Source organism: Nicotiana attenuata, unplaced genomic scaffold (genome assembly GCF_001879085.1).
Source record: "Nicotiana attenuata strain UT unplaced genomic scaffold, NIATTr2, whole genome shotgun sequence".
In the NCBI taxonomy this organism is placed as follows: domain Eukaryota; kingdom Viridiplantae; phylum Streptophyta; class Magnoliopsida; order Solanales; family Solanaceae; genus Nicotiana; species Nicotiana attenuata.
In genome coordinates, this window is record NW_017674667.1 from 69,616 (window position 1) to 76,636 (window position 7,021).

A 7,021-nucleotide genomic window follows, 5' to 3' on the forward strand; every position below is an offset into this window, starting at 1 on the left:
TAGGATCTTCTTCTATTAAATAGATTGACACTAATTCATCACTCAAAACATCAAGATCAATATTTTCAGTCAAGAAAGTAGTAATAAAGTCGGGACCAAAGCTAGCTTCAATTCTACGCCTCTTACTTCTTCTATGTTCATTTTCATACTCATTAGCAGTAACACTAGAAGAAGGCACAATATGAGAATTTACATACATAGATGTAGAAGCATTATTAGGCACATTATTTTTTAATAGAAAAACATGCTCAAAACATTCTGCATCTCTCAATTCACAAATAGAATTATCGTTCAAAGACATAAATCTATACGCAGCACTATTTTGAGCATAACCAATGAAAATAACATCAAAAGTCTTGGGTCCAACAGTTACTTGTTTAAAATCAGATAGACCAACCTTAGCCAAACACCCCCACACCTTCAGAATTTTCAAGTTAGGGGCAAACTCTTTCCATAACTCATATGGGATTTTATCTAACTTCTTATGAGGGACATTATTAAGAACATAGCATGCAGATGAAACAGCTTCCCCCACATATTATCAGATAAACCCAAACTCAAAAGCATAGAATTCATCATTTTCTTAAGGGTTCTATTTTTTAGTTCGGCTAAACCATTTTGTTGGGGAGTATAGGGAGCACTAACCTCATGTATAATACCATTTTTCTCACAAAAGGCTTCTAGAGTATTAGTACTATATTCACCATCCATGTCAGACCTAAGTCTCTTGATTTTTCTGTCTAATTGATTCTCTACTTCTGCCTTGTATTTCAAAACACATGCTTTCAGCCTCATCTTTGACTTAAGAAGATACACTTTAGTGTATCTAGAAAAGTCATCTACAAAGGTGATGTAGTATTTCTTTCCACCCTTACTAACAGTGTTCTTGACCACAGGGGTCCTTTTGTTTCCCACCTGTAATTTTCAATATACTTCACCGTTATCATACTTAGGTTTTTCATTTTTTCATTGTCCCAGGATTTTTCTCTGAAAGGTACTCCTCTGTGCTTTTCTTCCAAACTGCTTTGATCTCCTTCTACTTCCGATTCTTGGTTTAAACTTTTCTTCTTCTTCCTCCTCTTTCTTTTATCCATTATTTTTGTTAGAATTATGTGGCGTTCCCTTTTATTTTTCACAGCCACCTTTTTATTTCAATTTTTGCAGGGTTGTTCTCCGTCTTTCTCTTTATATTGCCTTTCCTCATGCTTTTTGTTTTGCAGTTCTCATCTTCTTATTTTAGGATTTAGTCTTCCCTGATTTTGATTGAGTTGTTCTATGTGTTGCATGTGTTAGCTATGTGTTGGGACGAATAGTGAAAGTTAATTTATAGTGGTTGCTACCTGCAAATTTGGTCTTACTATCTACTGTTTTTGAATGAAATTTAGGACACCTCCAGCTTTTGGAAAGTTTTTTGTCGATTGCTTGCATGCATGTCAATAATTATACGGTTGGGTTTCCTTTTTTCCTCAAAATTGTATTTTTCCTACATTTGGTGAGGTTGCAACTGCAGTGAATAGTATTTCACTATTTTCGTTTTTTATGCTGAATTTCTATTGGTTTTCGAAGATGAAGCTCAATTGATATTTTTGTTAAACATATTAATTCTAATTTTAATTTCATTGTGTTTAGGTTATTTCGCTTGCCCTCAGATTTCATTCCACTAATTACTCTTCCCTTAATTTCGCTAACTGAATAAATTACAGATTTTGGGATTACTAAATTTAGTCATGCATGCATGAACCTGTTGTGTTTTCAGGGGATTCGAGTTATGTTGTATATCTAAACTACTTCTCTTGATTGATGTAATAATAAATTGGTGCAAAACTTCCTCTGTTCGCTGTTATTTCCTTTATACTTTCATCTACTTCTTCTATTCTTGTGGTAAAGTTCCTTTATTCGCTACTTTTCCTTGTTGTATGCTTAAATAACGAACCAGCATTCGCTAAAAACATATTTGTAGATGCTTCATCTAAAGTGTACTTGATATATGTATTTTTCCCGCAAATTATCGCATATGTTTTCCTCCGTTCAGCTATAATTAATGGTTACGTAATTCTAATTTTATAGGCTCTTGAGAGTGAAATTTGCTCTAGGGGAAAGTGAAAACAGTACTCTGCATCAGGTAATTTTCGCGACTTCTGACCTATAATGTTATTTGTTTAGCTACAATGCAACTTGCTTCTACCTTATGTTTGGTGTTATTGTGTGTAGAATCTGTACTTATAGGAATAGATTAAATGTTGCCCGTACAAACGTTCGATTTTAACAAAAAACCTATATGAAAGGCGTGCAAGTCAGATGTCTTCTAACAAAAGAAAGATGGATGAAGACCAAATTGAGCACACGACAGGCCATCAATATCTTTGTGCAGAAAATAGTGATAGAAACCTTAGGCGATGTATCGCATACAGAGAAATGCTACCTGGAAAAAAAAGGCAGTACTGCTAGAGCGACGTCGGACTGAATATGCTGCGAGAAAGCGACGTCTCTCTAAAAGTTCTGCTGCCAACCCTTCTGATCAAACTCATTCTTCTTCCAAATCACAAAGAATGATTCCAGGACAATCTGCTACCTTCATCAGAGACATACCTTCTTCTTCCCGAAATGGTTGGTTGAATTGAACTCCAATATTCCATTAACTTCCGGCATTTCAGGCTATACTTAGATAGTTGATATATTTTGAGGTACTGCTTGTATATTGCAGGCTCAACATCATGAACATATACTGAACATTTAACTTAGTCCAATCACGTTCACATCAACATTACTTACTTATGCTATCGATTTAGGCTTAAGTACTCTTACCACACTTAAAATGTTGCAGGCCACACCTCAACACAAGTGGGTTGCTGGAATATTAGCCAGCTACCCTACTGTCCTTCCGCTCTAAAAGGGGTAAATTCTGCGGAGCCAGAATATTTCAATGTGAAACTCCTAGCTTTTGTTGTAGTAATGGTTCAGTAAAATTAGTTCCGCACCGCCTACCTCTTGAGTTAAAAATCCTTTACTTTGGCGTCAACGATGAATCCAATCATTTTCGTACTTATATTAGAACATACAACAACATNCTCGCATTGCTGAACTAGAAAGTGAAAGAAATGGCCTCAAAGCTGAGCTAGCAAAGGAAAAGGAAAAGAGTGAAGGGATGCTCCAAAAAATGCTTAATCTTCTTCAATCCCAACCCTCTAGTTCCTCCAAGCCCTAGAACCAGTTTAGAAACCCCCTCGGTGACCCAGATTCGGGACTTTTCTATTTTTTTTTTGCTCATGGTTGGATGTTTGTTTTTCTTTTTGTGGTCTGTTTTGTAGAAACACCTCCTAATCAATGACAATGTGCTTTATTTTCTCTTGTTTTATGAAACTTCTAATCTTAATAGCTAAATTTCTTGTGAAGTTGATTATTGATTAACTGAATCATGTTTTCACTTGCAGTTGCCCCAGTGGCCATGAGTAATAATTAACATCTGGGATTCATATAATATGCAACTTTTCGATGATGCCAAAAGGGGGAAGAGATATTGTGCTTTACTTTGTATTCTGAAATAAAGTGATATTTATAACCTGATTAAACCTGGTCCTTAATGATAAGTTAAATTACTGTGTGATAATCAAGTTGAGTTCCACAGGGTCTCTGATCAATAAAAGCACAGAGTTTGTCATCATCAAAAAGGGGGAATTTGTTGGCCCAAGTTCAGATGAAGTTTTGAAGATTGACAAAATGAACTTAGTCATGAACTAGGTCCATCATGTGAGACAGACACAGTGTTGATATACTTATACACGTGACATACGTGTGAAGATAAGTCTCAAGGGTCAGCAACAATATCTTCTGAGTTGATCGAAAAGGTTGCATAGGATAAGGAGTTGAAGTCTCCTTATGTGAAGAGAACTACATCCGGATCAAGAATAAGGATTGGAGTTTGAATTGGTCTAGGACTCGAATTTGATGAAGGATCAGCAAGTCGAGTTTTAATCAAACTCTGATTACTAACTCTATAAATAATAATGATTGTTCTCTTTTACAGGTAGCACAAAAACGCAGAAGTGAAACTAAATTGAAGAGCAAAATAGCAAGGCTTTTTGCAAGCAATTTACGTGAGATTCAAGTGTGCAAACCTGAAGCTACTTGGACAAGATAGAAGAACCAATTCCATTGTGTCTTTCTTTTAATCTAGTTCAATTGTAGTAGGTATTTTCATATTGTACCTTTCAGCTTTATCTAGAAGCAATTGCATTAGGTACTTTGAGTATTCAAGTTAGAGTTAACTTGAAAGTGTGGCAGCAGTTGAGGCTGTGTGCCACACTGGGATTAGAGTTTAATCCTTAGGTTTACAAAGAGTTTTGTAAATGCTATTTTGGCTCAGTGATTTTAGTGGAAGTTTGGGAAAATCCTACTGAGTAGTAGGTCGTAGTTTTTTCACCTTTTGAGCCAGGTGTTTTCCACGTAAAAATCTCTGTGTTCTTTATTTTATGCACTCTTAATTCCGCAAACTGTCTTAGTAAGTACATCTAGAAGAACCAGGTTCTTCTAGAGCAAAAATTGGGTACCACACAAATCACCCCCCCTCATGTGTGGTATTGACGTTTAGAACATCAGTATTTTTCCCGCAAATTATCGCATATGTTTTCCTCCGTTCAGCTAGAATTAATGGTTATGCAATTCTAATTTCATAGGCTCTTGAGAGTGAAATTTGCTCTAGGGGGAAAGTGAAAACAGTACTGCTACATCAGGTAATTTTCGCAACTTCTGACCTATAATGTTATCCGTTTAGCTACAATGCAACTTGCTTCTACCTTATGTTTGGTGTTATAGTGTGTAGATATTTGTACTTATAGGAATAAATTAAATGTTGCCCTTACAAAAGTTTGATTTTAACATAAACCTGTATGAAAGGCGTGCAAGTCAGATGGCTTCTAACAAAAGAAAGATGGATGAAGACCAAATTGAGCACACGACGGGCCATCCATATCTTTGCGCAGAAAATAGTGAAAGAAACCTTAGGCGATGTATCGCATATAGGGAAATGCTACCTGGAAAAAAAGGCAGCACTGCTAGAGCGACGTCGGACTGAATATGCTACGAGAAAGCGACATCTCTCTGAAAGTTCTGCTGCCAACCATTCTGATCAAACTCATTCTTCTTCCAAATCTCAAAGAATGATTCCAGGACAATCTGCTACCTTCATCAGAGACATACCTTCTTCTTTCTGAAATGGTTGGTTGAATTGAACTTTAATAATCCATTAACTTCCGGCATTTCAGGCTATACTTAGATAGTTGATATATTTTGAGGTACTGCCTGTATATTGCAGGCTAAACATCATGAACATATACTGAACATTTAACTTAGTCCAATCACGTTCACATCAACATTAATTATGCTATCGATTTAGGCTTATGACAATGAAGGTGATATAACAAAATGGCCTTTTCATAAAAACTTGACAGGTCAGTTATTCCTAAATTGATGAGCATTCTAAAAATTAATCCATACTCTATGTTTCTCAAATCTTTGACAGACATTCCAGATTTATCTAACTTCCACATCTCACTTAAATGTGATTCTACGTTGGACAAACGAACATATAATTTACCTAGCGTCTCAGAAGTCTCTGCTATATGGGTTGACGAAAAATTAGAATGTTCTATATCCACACGTCATATTCGTGTCTATACCCATACTAACAGTAACCAACTAGTTCACTATTACTATGGCTGCTATGACCCATTACAATATCTTTTGTTGTTTCCCTACAGCGAAAATGGATGGCATTGCGGCATCCAAAAGGTTCAACAAAAATCTAGCTCTCCTAGGCCTCGTGCTTCCTGCAAACATGAGTAACTTCCAAGTGTAACTAACATGTGTTTAATTGATGGACTTCTTAACATCGAACAAGAAATCTTGCAAAAAGAAAGGAAGAAAAAAAATAATGTTTCCTGCCGAGAATATTACTGCTACAAACTTCAAATTAGAGATGATGAAGAAAATGGAACTTTATATTTTGGAAGATTATTCCAACAATATATAAAATTCAAAACACAGAGATTAGACTTCTTGCTATTTAATCAAGATCTGTTTCGGACTCTAATAACTGTTATTTTTTTTTTCGTGGTCCAACTTACTGCCCACTTATTCTTTTTTTGTACGTGAAAATATTTGCAGGTTAACCAACTCTATTTTGCAAGCAGTTTTGGCTTTCATGGAACAAAGGTAATTAAATACTACAACATATTTAGTGTTATCACCTGAAGGTTCCACAAATTTCTTTGAAGTATTTTTGGTTCCAGATTGTTATCTTGGTTGCATGAGAAGTGATTTAATGATTGTTCTTTTCAAAGAAATAGAAGAAAACCTCCTCAGAGATAATTAGTATAGTCTGATTTCATGCCAACTCGTACGCATTGTGCACAAAATAGAAATAACCAAGTTAATCATACATAGAAATTTTAGCAACTTGTGTAAGTGTGGTAGTTTTCTAAAAATCCTAATTGACTCCATCACATGTCAATTTATAACAGTGACAACTATGTCCCTCTGACCGTAGGCATGAAACAAAGGTAATCACAATTACCTCTTGACTTTATTCTTCACTTGCATCTCTTTCAAGAATAATAATTGTTTTACTGCAAGTTTGAGCAATGCTTCTTTGACAGGACAATGTCTTCTTCGGCCAGCTGAGTTGCCAGTCCTCTATGTTACTCTAACTACTGATCGGCCTATTATCTTTGGAATGCCTTAATCAGGAAGCTCTTGTTACCATTTTAGTTTCTTGAGTGTTAATTTGTTCGTGCGTGTTCATATAGATAAATACCTTAGCAATAAGGTTTTAATTGTCTTGAGTATTATCTTGATTCAAAGAGTTCATATAATGCACACTTTAAGACAATTTCTATTTTCATAATATGCAAGTACTATGTGTAACTTCAATGCCTGAGTTATTCCTTTAGAGCTTTTAATAGTGTATTTCTGGATTCCCTTTCTTTGTCTCTCAAAGTTACCGTAAATACTCCATTTAAATCCC